We start from the raw sequence: 16,797 nt of genomic DNA on the forward strand, positions 1-16,797 counted from the left end.
CACAGTGGCACCCATTGTGACGTCACTTGGTGACACCCCAGGGCTCCGCCTTATAAGAGCGCAGCCGTGGCTCGGACCCTCAGTGTCGGTGCACGGCAGTGACGGACAGGGCAGGAGCACAGGGCCTTCGAGGAGTCCCCGAGCATAGCCCACGTCCCACAATGCCGCAACCGCCCGCCCGGAGGAGCCGCCGGTTTATCCTTGCGAGCTGTCCCACTCCAGAGGATTTTTCTGAATCTGATGAGGAGGGAGACATGCCCCCCAGGCAGCCCAGGCTGGCCTGGCAGGAGACCTGGTCTTCTGAGGGCAGCAACCGGCCAGCAGAGGACAGCTTGCTGGCAGAGGACAGAACCCCAGTCGAGGCCTTTTTCCTGGAAGAGGACAGCAGCCTGGCAGAGGCCATTTTGCTGGCAGAGGCCATTGCTCAGGCAGCGGGCAGCAGCCAGGTAGAGGAGAGCCAGGACGACGTACAGTGGCTGGATCCCAGTGAGTCAGGGTCTTCGGGATGGGGTGGGGAGGGTTGGGGACACAGAGACCCCTGCCTGACTCCAGGACTCCTTCCCTGGGTAAAGCGGCGCTTGGGCTGACGGGGCCGAGCTTCCTCCGCAGCACCACAGAATGCCAGGACGCTTTGGGCTGGGGGGGACCTCGGCGATCACGATGCTTCCCCCCAGCCCAGGCTGCCCAAAGCCCACCCAGCCTGGCCGTGGGCAGTGCCAGGGAGGGGGCACCGCAGCCTGCGCCAAGGCCTCACTGCCCTGGGCGTGAAGGAGAGAAATCCCTGCCTGTCCGAAAGAAACCTGCCCTCTTTGAGGTTAAGGCCGTCACCCCTTGTCCTGTCGCTGCAGTCCATGATGAAGATCCCCCCCCAGCTTTCCTGGAGGCCCCTTTGGGCACGGGGAGGCCGCAGCGAGGTCCCCCCGCAGCCTTCTCCAGGCTCCACAAGCCCAGCTCCCTCAGCCTCTCTTCCCAGCGGAGCTGCTGCAGCCTCTGGGCATCCCCGCGGCCTCCCCACGTCCTTCTGGGGCTGGGGCCCTTCCTCTCCTCACCCCTGCATTCAGCCCCTCGCTGCAGCACTCTTTGCTTTCCTCCTTTCCAGATAAGGCATGGAAACTGTGCAGAGACAAGGCCGTGGAATTCATCAGGGCGTATGTCAGAGGCACAGAAAAGGTAATGGCAGCCGCTTGCATCACAGCTGTGCTCCTGGCGCTGCCCTCCAGGGGTCCCACACAGCCCCAGACCCCTCAAGGCTTTGGTCCTGCTGGCCGTGGGTGTCCCCCTAATGCTCTGTTGGTGTCTTTGTGGCTGCCAGGACGACGAGGAGCAGAAGATGCTGTTCCTCAGCAAAATCTGCGATCTGTGCACATGTGTCACCGAGAGGGGTGTGCCGATGAACTTGCATGGCTTCTGCAGCAAACATAAGCTGGTGGAGAACATCATGGTGAGAGGATGCGCAGCGGGCTGGGGAAGGGGCAAGGCCCCCCGGCACCAGCCCCCTGGGAGGCGAGGGCTGGGGCAGCGCTGGCTCTGCTGCTGCTGGGTGCCGGCGGCTCCAAGGTCTCATCCTGCTTGTGCTCTGCAGGCGCTGCTGGAAAAGGAGCCCATGGACAGCTTGCGCACAGCATTCCGGCAGAAGGCCATGGAGACTGTCGCCCTCCTCAGGTGCGTGCCCAGCCCCTGGTGGCAATGTCCTGGTGGCCCTGAAGCTGGCAGGGAGGCTGCCCGTCCCTCCCAGGGATGCCTGGCCAAGGGAGGTCCGTGTCCTCCTTCATAAGCCTCGAGGCACTGCGTCCAACAGGCTCCTCTCTCTCTCTCCTTCAGCAACACCATACCGACAGCACTGCGTGGCAAAAAGGAGAGACTCCTGCTTGTGTGCTGCAAGAGCATCTTCTTTCTGCCTCCCGTGTCAGATGTGCCAGAGACAGGAGTGCTCTACGCCAAGGTATGTGCTGGGTGAGGTACCAGCACCCCCAGTCCTGCTGAGCTGCTGCCTTGCTTCCCCGTGCTGACACAACCAGAGACCAGTGCAGGGCCGGGGCCCAGATTTGCTTTCCCAGCCTCCCCCTTCCCCCTTCCCCGACCTGATCTTGTGCTGCAGGAGGTCTGCACACAGCAGCTTTTTAGCCCCAAAGCCACCCCTGAACTCCCGAGGGGCTCAGAGCCAGCTCCTGGGGGTGAGGAGGGCCACAGAAATAATTCGATGCTCTTCTGTCCTTCCTGCAGACTATGAAAGCCATGGACACCATGCTGGCGGCCTTCGTACGCAACTTCCCCATCGCCAGTTTCAGCACAGAGTTGGAGAATATGTTGAAGGTTTGGCATTTGCAAAGAATTTCCAAAGAATCCTCTCAGGTCTCATTTGCAGACCACTGTCAACCCAGCAACTTCTCTCCTCGCAGACGCTGCTGCACTTTGCCCACTCCAAAAACCCAGCTGTGCGTGAGAGAGCTGTGAGGATGATTGAGAGGCTGGGTGATTTCATCCTCTTGTATTTTGAGGCCGAGGTAAGGCACAAGGAACTCTCCACCCTTTCCTGCATCCCAGAGCATCCTGCCACTCAGGGGTGCCTGTGAGGCAAGCCTCGATGCACGTGAGTGCCTCAGAACCGTGAATCGAGGGTCTTCGTCCCTCCTTCGCCCCTGCTCTTCCCTTCCCAGGCTGTGCTCTGTCAGGGACCGGCTCTGCCTCCACTAAGCCCTTTGTCTCTCCTCCCTTCCTCACCCAGATCACAGATGACTATGAAAACTATAGCGATGATGAGCCCACAGAGCCCTACATCCCCATCCTGGGACAGCTGCTGGGCATCCTCTTCATTTTCACCAGTGACAAAGATTCCATCAGATTCACAGCTTTAGAAACTCTTTCTCACATATACAAAATCATCAGAAAAGGAAGAGGTAAGAAGGTGTGGTGGGCAGCGTCCGTCTGCACACAAACATCTACTGATTTGTCTACTTGTTTTCCCCGAGTTTAGTGGGGACTGTTACTGTTAGGTTAGAGGTTGGACTCGATGATCTTGAGGTCTCTTCCAACCTAGAAATTCTGTGATTCTGTGAGTATTGTGAAGGATTGTTTTTGTGCTTGGTGGAGGCTGCCCACGGAATTCTGCCAGGTTCCCTGGCCTCCTCTGCTCCTCACAGCAGCTTCCCACAGCATTCTGGCTATCGTTTTCCGCAGAACCTAGACGCTCACCTGCCGTCCAGGAGCAGTTCTCTGCTGCTGTCCTTCCCAGCCCTCCCCAGATCACCTACCACGCTGTTTTGTGGTGTCCCCCAGTCTAAGCCATCAATCGATGAGCACTTCCCAAACGGCATCTTCCCCGAGGAGTGAACAGCAGAGCCAGCCGTGCATCACCAGGGATGGTGACGCCCTCCAGAATGCTCCCTGACTGTTTGCTCCCTGCCGTCTTAAAGGCAGGTGTCAGGGGGCTTCCTGCACATCCTGACCCCAAGCAGAAGGGGGTCTGTGACACGCTGCTACCCCCACGGCACCCAACGCCATTGCTTCTCCTCCTTCTGCATCATCCCTGAGGTCCCTCTTGCTCCCAGCACTCCTCACCTTGTGCTTTACATCCCTGCCCACCACTCTCCTTGCCGTGGGTCTGAGCCTCCCTCCTCGGCCATTCCTAGTGAAAGTGCTTTTCACCATTTGGCAAGCTTGTTGGCAAAGATGCTCTTCCCTACTGACTCTTCGCTGTTTCCCCCTGTTTAGAATGCATATTGACAGCGGACATGGTAAAATATGCAGAGAGACAGAAGAAATTGGAGTATGCAAAACTTCTGTTTTCTATAATATCAACTCCGTGTGAAATTGCCAAGGTAATGAGCTCTGGCCTTGCTGGGGATCTTGTCCGCAGCATCAGCAGGCATCTCGTGTGAGCAAAGGGGTCCAGAACCGGTGGGGCTGGCACGGCCTCACTCGCCCTGCTGAGAGGGTTCCTCTTGTCCCCAGGCTGGGGCTATGCGAAGGCTGCTCCCCTGTGTCCCGGCAGCAGCTCCACCCTTATGGCCACCAGCAAGCCCTGGTTACCTGCAGGGCCAGCACTCTGGCCCCATATGCCCCATCCTCACCCCTTCCCCCGAGGGCCCTCTCTCCAGAGCCGCTCTTGCTGCTCAGCTAAGCAGCACCCTTGGGACACTCAGTGAGGCATGTCTTCGCTCCTCCTTCTTCCCACAGTGGTTTGGAGGACATCTCTTCCCTGCTGAGAGGCTGGACATCGTCCTCACAGCCCTGGAAGCTTTACCAGACTCCAGCATCCATGACAAGCAGGGGGCCTGCAGCGTGCTGGACGCAGCCTTGGAGGTCCCTTTCTACTGGCTGACAGATGTAAGTGGCCTGTGGCCATGGCCCTGCCCTTGAGCTCTTCCAGGCGTTGTTCCTCTCTCCTTCCCTGCCTCCCTCCCTGCCTCCCTCGCACATCGGGGTCTCTTGGGCTCCAGAAGCCACCTGAAGCCAGCAGAGAGCAATGGAAGGGGCCAAAGTTTGAGTGGCAGCTGTGGCAATGGCTGCGGTCTGCTGGCAACATCATTCCCACTTTGTCCCCCAAGGTGCCAACAATCATGGAGTGCATCAGGAGAAACCTGGGCAGCATCCACACGGCATCGGCGCGGCAGTGCCTGGACTCCCTGCTTCTCCAGCTGACCAACATGATGTCCAGGGAAGAAGTCGAGAACCTGCTGCAGTTCTCTCCGCCACGTGACAGGTCCTGGCCTTAACATCCTTGAGGGCTTGTTCCGCGTCGGGAGATGCACCTGGAGACTCTCTGCTTGCCACACCAATGGCAAAGGGCAGGACATCCCCAAGGAGCACAGCCCTCCTTCCCACCAATGTGTTCCAGCCCTACTGGGCCAGCCAGGGCTGCAGCAGCCCAGCTGTCCAAGGCAGCCCAGAGTCCCCCTGCCCCCAGGGAACACCAGCTCAGCCCCCTCCTGCCTGCCCAGGCTGGGCCCTCAGTGCTCCCCAAGTCACAGGGGCTGCAGGACAGCCTGGGTCCTCTGGGGCTGGCCCAGTTTGTGGCCCTGCGGCTGAGGCAGCCTCACTGACAGAGTCTTCTGGGCTTGCAGCACTGACCTGGCCATGTGGGAGGTGATCCTGGCCATGCCGAAGACCTTGGAGAATGTTTTAAACATCGTGTTGCAAGGCATCCCGCTGTGCCAGTGGTGCAAGGAAGTCACCGAAGACACCTGCATCCGTCGCTTGGCTGTGAGTTCCCAGATGAAACCTTGCTCCCAGCAGGGCTACGTGTGCCCCTTCAGGCACACAGGCACAGCCCTGTGCCCATCTACCCCCAAACTGCCAGCTCCCGCAGGACGTACGGACACATGGTCCCTGGGGCCGGCAAGCCCCCGTAGCTCCCCGCGCCTGGTGCCTCTTTGGTGCCAGCTGGCGCTGCCCCATCCCTGCCCAAAGGTGGGAGAAGAAGAGGCTGCAGGGAGCCCTGCAGGCCCTGCCAGGCTCTCACTGCTCTTTCTTGCAGATGCTGGCCCAGAATCGCACTCATGAGTTTGGTAACCCAGTGCACCTCCTGAGCTACCTGAGGCACCCAAGACCAGAGATGCGCTTTTTGGTTCTGAAAGGGCTCTGCACCGTGTCAGAGAGCCCTAAGAAGGTGAGCGGGCCATCGTCAAGCAAAGCCATGTTGGCAGCCTGGGGCTTTGCTCTTCTGCCCTCCCGTCCCTCCCCGCTGCCAGGAAGCAAGGCAGGAGGCTGGTGCTCAGGAACCAGAGCCCTTTGCCCAGGGTGGTCTCTCACTGCCTCACGGAAGGGAAATGGTGTCTTTCCTACAGGCAAGGGAAATTCAGGTCGTGCTGTCAGACATTGTGGAGGCTCTGCAGGACACCAACACATATGTGGTGCTGAAGGCCCTGCTTGTGCTGAAAAACGTGATGGCTCATGTGGAGAGGTGGAAGTACGGTGGCCCGCCTCCGCAGCTGGCTGAGAAGCTCCTGCCACTCTTTGACCACGTAAGTGTGCTGCGGGAGCCCGAGCCCTCAGCTGGGCCCCCTGTAACGAGGGCTGCCCTTCAGCCCGGCCCTGTGGGCAGCACTCAGGCAGGGCCTTCCCAGTCTCCTCGTCAGCCCAGGCGCTGGGGAGCTCTGCTTGGGCATGGCTGGTGCGGCTGGTGGCGAAAGTGGGGTGGCTGGCGGGCAGCCTGCGATGGCAACCGATTGCGTTGCCCTTCACAGGCACCAGGCCTTGCAGCTGCCCCTGAGCAGCTCCTCTGGGAAGGATCCAGCGCTGAAGCATCTCACAGTGCTGGGAGCTCCCTTCACATCGGCCACGCTAATGCTGAAATTCCTCCTGTCCTCCTCCCTGCCAGGAGTCCAGCCAGGTGCAGGAGCACTCCATCTGCCTCTTCCAAGCCGTGGTGGAGGCTGTGCTGCGGCAAAGGACGAAGGAAATGAAGAGGACGGTGCACAGGAGCCTTCTCCCACTCTACTTTCACATGAGAGACCAGAGTGAGAGCGTAGCAAAGGTACAGATCTCAGAGCTGAGCAGTTATGTGGGCAAGGGTGTGCTGATGCCACAGGGTGGCTGTGGGGGATCTCTGGCCGGCAGCATGAGCTGCCTCCGATGGTGGCTGTCCCGTGGCCTTGCCTTGGCCACTGAACCCAGTGCACGCTGCCCCCCACCACAGCCTCCCATAACGCGCTGGGAAAGGCTCGCAGCCCTGCCAAGAGGAGGGGACAGAGGGTCTCCTTCCCAAGGCTGTGGTGCCATCTCCCAACCTCTGCTGCTCCGCAGGCCTCTGGGGAAGCTCTCGCCGTGGCTGCAGAGTTTCTGCGACGCAAGGAGCTCAAGCGCTTCGTCCAGACAGAACAGACGCAGAGGATCGGGGAGTGCTTGGTAAGGACCCACATTGGTTTGCCCCAGCTGGGAAAACGCGCCCGGCCAGAGCCCGCTGCCTGCAGCCGCATCCTCGCTCCCTTCCTGCCAGCACAGAGCCCCAGGGGGCTCTTCTGCAGGCCCCTCTGCCCTCCCTGCCCCCAGGATGCTGGAGGAGACCCTGGAGAGGGTGTGCAAGCCCCGTGACCCTGCGTTCTCTCTCTCTCCAGCTGCAGCAGGACAGAGGCAGAGTAGAAGAATACCTGCAGCAGAGCCAGCCCTACCTGAAGGCCACTCAGACCAACTTGCGACTTGAGGCCGTCGGATTCATTGGTGAGCCCAGCCCCTGGGTCCCTCTTGGGGCAGCCTTTGGCAGCCCCAGGCACTGCCCTGTTGCCCCCAGAGCCCCCCGACTGGGCCCTTGCTCCAGGGTGCAGGAGGGGGCACAGCCTGGCTGGCCAGGCCAGGGGCTGCGCTGCTGGGAGCGTGCTGGGGAGCGGGGCTCTGATGGGGTCTCTGTGTCTAGGTCTTGCTGCGCGCTACTGCGAGGACCAGAGCGAGGAGAAGCTGAATGAAATCCTCAGCGGTGAGTGAGGGCAGTGGGGGGTGTGCTAGGGCTGGGGGGACAGCGGCAGAGGCCCCCGTGCCTTGCCCTGCTCCAGGGAAATGCTTCGGGGCGGAGGAGCAATGCAGCCATAGGAACGAGGGAGAGGAGACGGGGTAGCCTGTGGTGTCAGGGAATGGCCTCCCAGCCTGGAGCTGGGCAGTGCCACTGAAAGGGTTGAGTGTCCCTGAGGAAGAGTCAGGGGAAAGGGCAGTAAGGCTGACAGAAGGTGGGAGCCTGTTGTAGAGCACGCAACCAGGACGAAGAGGGAGATGAGACAGCCTACAAGCAGCTAGGAGCAGGGTCACGATCGCTAGCCCTTGCTCTCATGGGGAAGCACAATAGCGAGAGGAAAGAGTCCAGGAGATTCCTGGAGTGTGTGAATCCTCCCAAGGGATGGAGGCAGGTGGTGAGGGAACCAGCTTGTGAAGGTGCCCCACTTGACCTGTGGTGCGCAGGTGGGGAAGGACTGGTGGCTGCATTTGGGACATTGCTGAGCAGCAGCTTTCAACGGATTCCTTTGTCCCTCCTGCTCCTCCTGGCCTGGGGAAGAGTCGAGTGGGGCTGGCATGGTCTGCAGGGGATGCCTGGGGATCTCTGCAAGGAGTGGGTTTTCATCTCTGCTCTTCTTTCTGTTGCAGTCCTCCAGCCTTTAGAGAACGACCCGGAACCCATGGTCCGTTCCCTGGCAGTTGAAACCACCGTGAACCTGGAGTCAAGGCATACCGCTACGTCAGGACGGAGATTTCCACTGCCGTGGTTCCGCTAGCCCCGCAGCAGTCCTCAAAAGAGCAATATATATTTTAATAGAACTAGGTTGTTGTCTCGTTATTCCAGCAGCTCCTTCACAGTGACTCGGTGCCATGACGCTGAGCTAACTTGGAGGCCACCAAGGACCCTGACAAGTTCCCTCTGTTCCCCTGAGAAGGCAACTTCCTTGTGAGGGGAACAGAGGGCCCTATTTGTTAGCCTGACCCTACCAGTAGGGAAGTCTGCTGCCTCCCTGGGGCTAGGGTCATGGACGTTGCCAGAAAGCTTCCCAACCTGGTTTTCCCCTCTGATTACTATCGTCTTTTGATAGTCCAGGCCGGCAGTGATAATACTGAAGATAGAAGCCTGAAGACTATCAAGCGGGACTTTAGGGGACTGGGACGGGTAGTGGATGGAGTGGGAGTTCAGGTGGTGTTTTTGTCCACCCCTACAGTGGCAGGGAGGGGTACAGAGAGGACTCACGACTCACTGGGATCCAGCAACTGCAACTCCTTCTTGCTGTCCTCTGTCAAACCTCTGTTCTCTACCACTAAGCTGTCCTCTGCTGGTCTCCTGTCCTCTGCCAGGCTGCTGTCCTCTACCGGGCTGCTGCCCTTTGACAGCAAGCTGTCCTCTGCTGGGCTTCTGTCCTCTGCCGGCAAAATGTCCTCTACCGGGGTGCTGTCCTCTGCCAGCAAGCTGTCCTCTGCTGGCCGGTTGCTGCCCTCAGAAGACCAGGTCTCCTGCCAGGCCAGCCTGGGCTGCCTGGGGGGCATGCCTCCCTCCTCATCAGATTCAGAAGGAGCCTCTGGAGTGGGAGAGTTCTCAAATAGAAAACGGAGGCTCCTTCGGGCAGGCGTGGGCTATGCTCGGGGACTCCTCGAAGGCCCAGTGCTCCTGCCCTGTCCGTCACTGCCGTGCACCGACGCTGAGGGTCCGAGCCACAGCTGCAGTCATATAAGGCGGAGCCCTGGGGTGTCACCAAGGGAGGTCACCAAGGGTCCCATGTGACACGTGCCTGGGCTGGATGGGCCCCACCGGGCGCTGTAAGTTCGTGGGCGACACCAAGCTGGGCAAGGGGATCTGGACAGGCTGGATCAACGGGCCGCATCCAGCTGCGTGGCATTCAAGGCCAAATGCTGGGTTCCACACTTGGAATCATAGAATATCCTGAGTTGGAAGGGGGCAGACCTGAAGGGATGAAAGACACGGTCTCCCGATGCCTCTTGAGCAGAAGGCCTTTATTGCCATTTTTCTCTGCTACATATACTTTCCCCGTAACCACATGCGCTGTCCACGCGCCTGAATCAGTCATACAATTCATTAGAGACCCTCAGCCACGCGCCTCAAGCCAGCCAGCAATTGACCACTGCGCAAAGCTCATCTTTAATGCTGTAGCCAAGTTAATTTATCTCCACCTTGTTCAAGTTTTTGTTACTAATGCCTAGTAAAAAAAGGGGCTTTAGGGCTTTGGGGCGACTACTTAAAGGATCAGGGGCACAGGTTGTGTTTGCCTCTGTCCTTCCGATAGGGGGGATCGATGCTGACAAGCAGACTCATCACATTAACACGTAGCTTCGGGACTGGTGCAACTGGTAGAACTTTGGGCTTGCTGATCATGGGAGGGTCTATGTGACACTGGCCTGCTACCACCAGATGAGATGCGCCTCCCTGTAGTGGTTTTACCTGGCAAGGTTTTGGTAGCACGGGGCCATAGGAGTGGCTTTTGTGAGAAGGATCTGGAAGCTGCCCCATGTTTGCTAAGGGCCCCTCTGCTGACCAGAGCTGAGCCAATAAGTCACAGAATCACAGAATCACAGAATTTCTAGGTTGGAAGAGACCTCAAGATCATCGAGTCCAACCTCTGACCTAACGCCAACAGTCCCCACTAAACCATATCCCTAAGCTCTACATCTAAACGTCTTTTAAAGACTTCCAGGGATGGTGACTCCACCACTTCCCTGGGCAGCCTGTTCCAGTGTCTAACAACCCTTTCGGTAAAGAAGTTCTTCCTAAGATCCAACCTAAAACTCCCCTGGCGCAACTTTAGCCCATTCCCCCTCGTCCTGTCATCAGGCACGTGGGAGAACAGGCCAACCCCCACCTCACTACAGCCTCCTTTAAGGTATCTGTAAAGAGCAATAAGGTCGCCCCTGAGCCTCCTCTTCTCCAGGCTGAACAAGCCCAGCTCCCTCAGCCGCTCCTCGTAGGACTTGTTCTCCAGGCCCCTCACCAGCTTCGTCGCCCTTCTCTGGACCCGCTCAAGCACCTCCATGTCCTTCTTGTAGCGAGGGACCCAAAACTGAACACAGTACTCGAGGTGCGGCCTCACCAGAGCCGAGTACAGGGGGAAATGTGTTGTGTGATGGTACTCCGGATAATCTGATCCATGAGCTTTCCCAGCATCGTGGACAGAATAACAGATCCGTAGGTCCCCGACTCCTCCTTCCAGCTCTTCCTGTAGACAGACGTCACATTTGCTAGTCGCCAGTTGACCGCAGCCTCCCCTGATAGCCACGACTGCTGATCAATGATGGTTGCAGGTTGGCAAGTGATTCTGCCAGCTCCCTCAGTAGTGACAGGTGGATCCAATTCTGCCCCATAGATGTGTGTATATCTAAGTGGAGTAGCAGTTCTCTAACTATTTCCTCCTGGATTATGAGTGTTTCATTCTGCTCCGTGTACCTATCTACCAGCTCTGGAGGCTGAGTACCAGGGGAACAACTGGTCTTGCTGTTAAAAACTGAGGCAACGAAGGAATTAAGTACCTCAGCCTTTTCCTCATGTCTTCTATGGTTCTATGTCACTATCATTCCCCTCACATCCAATTCAGAATGGAGATGCTCCTTAATGCTCTTGTTATGTATATATATATATATATATATATATATAATTACTCTTTTTGTTAGTAATAGTCAGATAGAGCTCCAGTTAGGATTTGGCCATTCTGATTTTGTCCCTGCACAGCTTCAAGACATGGAGGACTGAGCTCCACACCAAATGAAAAAATGGATGGAAAAAAAGCACAGAAAAGGTGGAACGTGGCAGCTTTACATCCCCTGCCCTTACCTGAGTCTATGCTGTAATTCTGTTCAACTGCTTACTGCCGTATTCTCTAAAGCGTCCTGCAACTCCTGTTGCTGTTATCTTGTGAGAGACAGCACAATCAGGGTGAGTCATCTGCCTACAGAAATTAACAACTGACAGAATGGAGCATCTGTCCAGGAGAAGTTGGAGTGGCTGATGGGCCTGCCACAGGGACTGGCGTGTGCCTGCAGGAAAAGTCCCAGGGGTCGGAGACGTGTTGCCTGTGGCTTGTTAAGCACAGGTCAAGCCCCAGCACATTCCAGTAATTTGTGTCTCTTTGGAAATGCCAGGGTGATCACACGCAGTTTTCAAGCATTTCACAGTTTTTTCTAGGATTCTGCACATTCTCAGAGGTGAAGCTCCAAAGCACTGGAGGTGCCCACTGCTCTAGGTTCCTGCCCATATCCTCACACAGTCCCTGCCACTCCTAACTCTCCTGCCTCTGGAAAGATCTCTGGATGGCATGCTTAAGTAGTTGTTTAAAATTATACAAAACCTGAATCACATTTAGGAGATGGGACAACAGAAACATGCTGGTTCGGCCATCCCACGGATATTCAAAGCTTTCAAGAGCTATTGTAATTAGCCCGGAGGAGAAGAAGAAAGGGAGAGTGAAGAAGTGGGGAGAAACGTCCCCCACTGTCCACACCAGTTCCATCCCCCCACCTCCTGCCCCACCCTGCACAGGAGAAAAGGCAAAAAGTGTAAAATAATGTAACTATTAATAGTTTCTAAGAGATGAAGAGATGGTTCCCGAGGTACAGAGGTGGCAATAATTTTATCCTGTCATAAGTCAGTGTTATCCCATACATCAAAACAGTAACCTTAAACCAGCCCCCAGAATTGATGAACAGCATGACATGGAAGACAGACAGTTAGTGATGTGCTATACAACACAATTCTGAAAACAAGCACAACAGCCCCAAGATCAAAAAGATCAACATTGTGATCAGCAACTGTTAAAGCAACTGTTAAACTGATCTATTGCTTATAACAATTTACTTTTAAAATGCTCTGGTCCGATTTGTCATCTCAACCTTTGTGCTCCATGCTAGGCACCAAAAAGACTTGCAGTGGTTTGACCCAGGAGGCAGCTCAGCACTACAGATCTATTTATCCAATGCAATGAAGGAGAGAACTGGGAGAAAAAAAAAAAAAAGAAAAAAAAAAAGACACAAAAGGAGTAGGTTGTTATTGTTATTGTTACAGACACCAACAGAGTAAGGGCATGATATTTTTGTGTGCACATCAATGTGGGGGGGAGATGTGGGGGGAGGATTGGGAGGGACCGTGGGTGGGGCAAAGGGTCACGGGGATCTGGGGCAGTCATGTGTATAAGAAGCTATGCTACGCAGCAATAAATTGGCACTTGAGCTAGACACGGTGTGTCTGTCTCTGGTGTCCCTGCTTGGGGAGCAGATGTCCAGGCAGCCAATTGATGTTGTCTCTCGGGCTGGGGTAGCTGTCGTGGTTCCGCTCGAGTGGGCAGCCGAGCTCCACCACAGCCGCTCTCTCACTCCCCCTCCTCAAAGAGGAATGGGGAGAAAATATGTGAAAGGGGCTCAAGGATTGAGATAAGGACGAGAAAATCACGCAATAATTAGTGTAACGGGCAAACCAGACTCAGCATAAGAAGACAGATAGTAAGATTTATTGCTCATTACTAACAAGCTAGAGAAGTGAGAAACAAAGGAAAGAAACCAAAAGCACCTCCCCCCCCATCCACCCTCTTCCACCTCCTCCCCCCCGAGCGGCGCAGGGGAACGGGGGAATGGGGGTTATGGTCAGTTTACAGCACTTCTTCTCTGCCGCTCCTTCTCGGTCACTCTCGTCCCCTGTGCTGTGGGGTCCCACCCACGGGATGCAGTCCTTGACGAACTGATCCGGCGTGGGCTTCCCACAGGCAGCAGCTCTTCCAGAACTGCTCCAGATATGGGTCCGTACCACGGGGTCCATCCCTCAGGAGAAAACTGCTCCAACCTGGCTCCCCTACGGGCAGCAGCTCCTGCCAGATCACCTGCTCCTGCGTGGTCTCCTCTCCACGGGCTACAGGTCCGGCCCGGAATCTGCTCCGGCAGGGGTCTTCCACAGGCGGCAGCCTCCGTCGGTGCAGGGCCACCTGCTCCACCGTGGTCTCCTCCACGGGCTGCAGCGTGAAACCCTGCTCCACCGTGGTACTCCATGGGCTGCAGGGGGACATCCTGCTTCACCATGGTCCTCACCACAGGCCGCAGGGGACTTCTGCTCCGGCGCCTGGAGCACCTCTCCCCCTCCTTCTTCACTGACCTTGGCACCTGCAAGGCTGTTTCTCACTCCCTTGACTCTCCCGGCTGCTGTGTGGCGCAGCAGTTTTTTCCCTGTCTTAAATATGCTCTCACAGAGGCGCAAAACAACATCGCTTATTGGCTCAGATTTGGAAAACAATGGGGCCCTTCCCAAACATGGGGCAGCTTCTAGATCTTTCTCACAGAAACCACCCCTATGGCCCCCTGCTCCCAAAACCTTGCCACGTAAACCCACTACAGTAGCACGGAGAGAGACAACAATCAAAAGACAGGAAAGGTGGCGGTGATTAATTGAAAAGTGTTGGACCTAAGCATGACGTATATGGTATGGAATTAGGGGTGGATATTGTCCTAGTTTTGGCTGCGATAGAGTTCATTTTTCTTCCTAGTAGCTGGTATGTTGCTGCCTTTCGTATTTACAGAATCACAGAACAGTTTGGGTAGGAAAGGACCTTAAAGATCACATAATTCCAACTCTCCTGCCATGGGCAGAGACATCTTCCGCTAGACCAGGTTGCTGAAAGCCCCATCCAACCTGGCCCTGCTTCCAGAGATGAGGCAGCCACAGCTTCTCTGGGCAGCCTGTTCCCGTGCCTAATCATTCTCTGAGTAAACAACTTTCTAATATCTAATCCGGATCTACCCTCTTGCAGTTTAAAACCATTACCCCTAGTTACTGCTGGCTCATATTCAGCTGACTATCTACCAATATCCCCAGGACCCTTTCTGCTGGGCGGCTTTCCACGCACTCTTCCCCCAGCTTGTGGCATTACATGGGGTTGTTGTGCCCAAGTGCAGGACCCGGCACTTTGCCTTGTTGAACTTCATCCAGTTGGCCTCAGCCCATGGGTGCAGCCTATCCATTTCCCTCTGCAGAGCCTTCCTACCCTCAAGGAGATCAACACTCTCTCTGAACTAGGTGTCATCTGCAAACTCACTGAGGGTGCACTTGATCCCCTTGTCCAGATCACTGATGGAGATATTGAAAAGAAGTGGCCCCAGTACTGGGCCCAGTGGGACACCACTAGTGACTGGCCTCCAGCTGCATTTAGCTCCATTCACCACAGCAATTTGGACCTGGCCACCCAGACAGTTTTCGACCCATTGATGCATACATCCATCCAGGCCTTGAGCAGCCAGTTCCTCTGGGAGAATGCTGTGGGAAATGGTTTCAAAAGCCTTACTGAGGTCTAGGTAGACCACGTCCACAGCCTTCCCCTTGTCCACTGAAAGCATAACCTTATCTTCAAAGGGGATCAGATTTGCCAAGCAGGACCTGGCGTTGATAAACTCATGATGACTGGGCCTGCTCACCTGCTTGTCCTGGAAGCGTTGCGTGATGGTACTCAAGACAATCTGCTCCATGAGCTTCCCCAGCACCAAGATCAGACTGACAGGCCTGTAGTTCCCCGGATCCTCCTTCCGGCCCTTCTTGTAGACAGACGTCACGTTTGCTAGTCACCGGGTGACTGGGACCTCCCCTGATAGCCAGGACTGCTGGTCAGTGATGGAAAGCAGCTTGGAGAGCACTTCAGCCAGCTCCCTCAGTAACAACGGGTGGATGCCATCTAGCCCCCTAGACTTGTGCACATCTGAGTGCAGTAGCAGTTTTCTCAACATTTCCTCATGAGAGCTTCATTCTGCTGAAGGTCCTTATCTACCAGCTCAGAGGGCTGAGTACTAGGGGAACAACTGGTCTTGCTGCTAAACACTGAGGTAAAGAATGCATTAAGTACCTCAGCCTTTTCCACATCTCTTCTACTTCTGTTTTCCCACATCCAATAAAGGATGAAGATTCTCTTTTCCCTCCCCTCCCCTCCCCTCCCTTCCCCTCTGCTCTCCTTTCATTATAAAAACCTTTCTTATTGTCTCTGACAGCAATAGATAGATTGATCTCCGCTAGGGTCTGGCCCTTCCAATTTTGTCCTTGCCCACCCTAACAACATTTAGGACACAGCTTCAGACAAAATGACAGCATACATGAGAAGCACAGAAAAGGTGGAATCTGGCAGCCTTCCATCCACCAGCCTTCTGTGAGTCTGTGCTGCAATTCTGTTCAACTGGTTACTCCTCTACTGTCCACAATATCTACTAACACCTCATTGATGCTATCTTGTGAGAGACAGCACAATCAGGGTGAGCCATCTTCCTGCAGAAATTAACAGATGAAAGAATGGAGCATCTGCCCAGGGGAACCTTGAGAAACTGCAGGATTTTGCCTACAGAAACCTCTTGACATTTACAAGAAGAAAAGCCTCATCCTGCACCAGAGGAAGAGGAACCCCACACATCAGGGCAGACTGGGACCCTGCTGAGTGAGCAGTGCCCAGGAGGAGGAGGGCCTGGGCACCACGAGGGATGCCATACGAGCTCACCAGGAGCTCACCAGGAACCAGGCCAACTTCCTACAGAGCTGCCTTATGAGGAGCATGGCCACCAAGAAAATGTAAGTTACCATGCTCGGCTCCGATCTGATGAGACACCACACAGCCAGCAGGGAAAGAGGTGCAGGTCTGTGAATCTCTTGGACAGCCTGGTGTGGAGAGGAGCAAGCACACTGGAAAGGCTGAAAGTCCCAACAGGCCTGAGGTCTGTGTGTCAATGGCTAGGGCTCTTGTCTCCGACAGCGAGGCCTATGAGGAGGCAGCTTCTTGTTAAAGCACCAGGGTCTCATTGCCTCCTCACCAGCCATGAACCAGGCAGGAGTCCTACCCTTCTCCTGCACTGGGCCATGGACATCCCCATCTCCTACTGCCCAGGAAGAGCCCTGAGCTCCTGTGTGAAGGGAAAGGATCTCCCTTCCCAGGAGCCTGGGGTCAAAGCCTGTTTTTCAATACATCAGTGTCACCTTCACATTTGTCTACCTGTCCTCACTGCCTCCAGTGTTCTGCTCTAATGAGCTCCAAGGGAGGCTGTGTCAGTGCCAGCAGAGTCCCCCCTCAGGGGGACACTGCAGGAAACTTGCATCTGCCTTGGATTTCTTGAGAGATTTCTTCAACGCACTCTCAGTGCCTGAGGTTCATGGGCTCATCGCCAAAGCCCCCAGAGGGCTGATTCCAATGCCTCTGCTGCTGATCTGGGCTGGGCTCCTGGGACAGGGAGAGCTCCTGGCAAGAGGGCCCTGGTGCAGAGAGACAGCTCTGCCCAGGAGCAGCTCCTCTGCACAGCGCAGAAGGGCTGGGGGCTCTGACCCCCATGGGGAGAGGAGAGGAGAGGAGAGAGGGGTTGGAGGCAGTTGGGAGTGGG

The sequence above is a fragment of the Anas acuta genome, chromosome 34 (genome assembly GCF_963932015.1).
Source record: "Anas acuta chromosome 34, bAnaAcu1.1, whole genome shotgun sequence".
NCBI classification, from domain to species: Eukaryota; Metazoa; Chordata; class Aves; order Anseriformes; family Anatidae; genus Anas; species Anas acuta.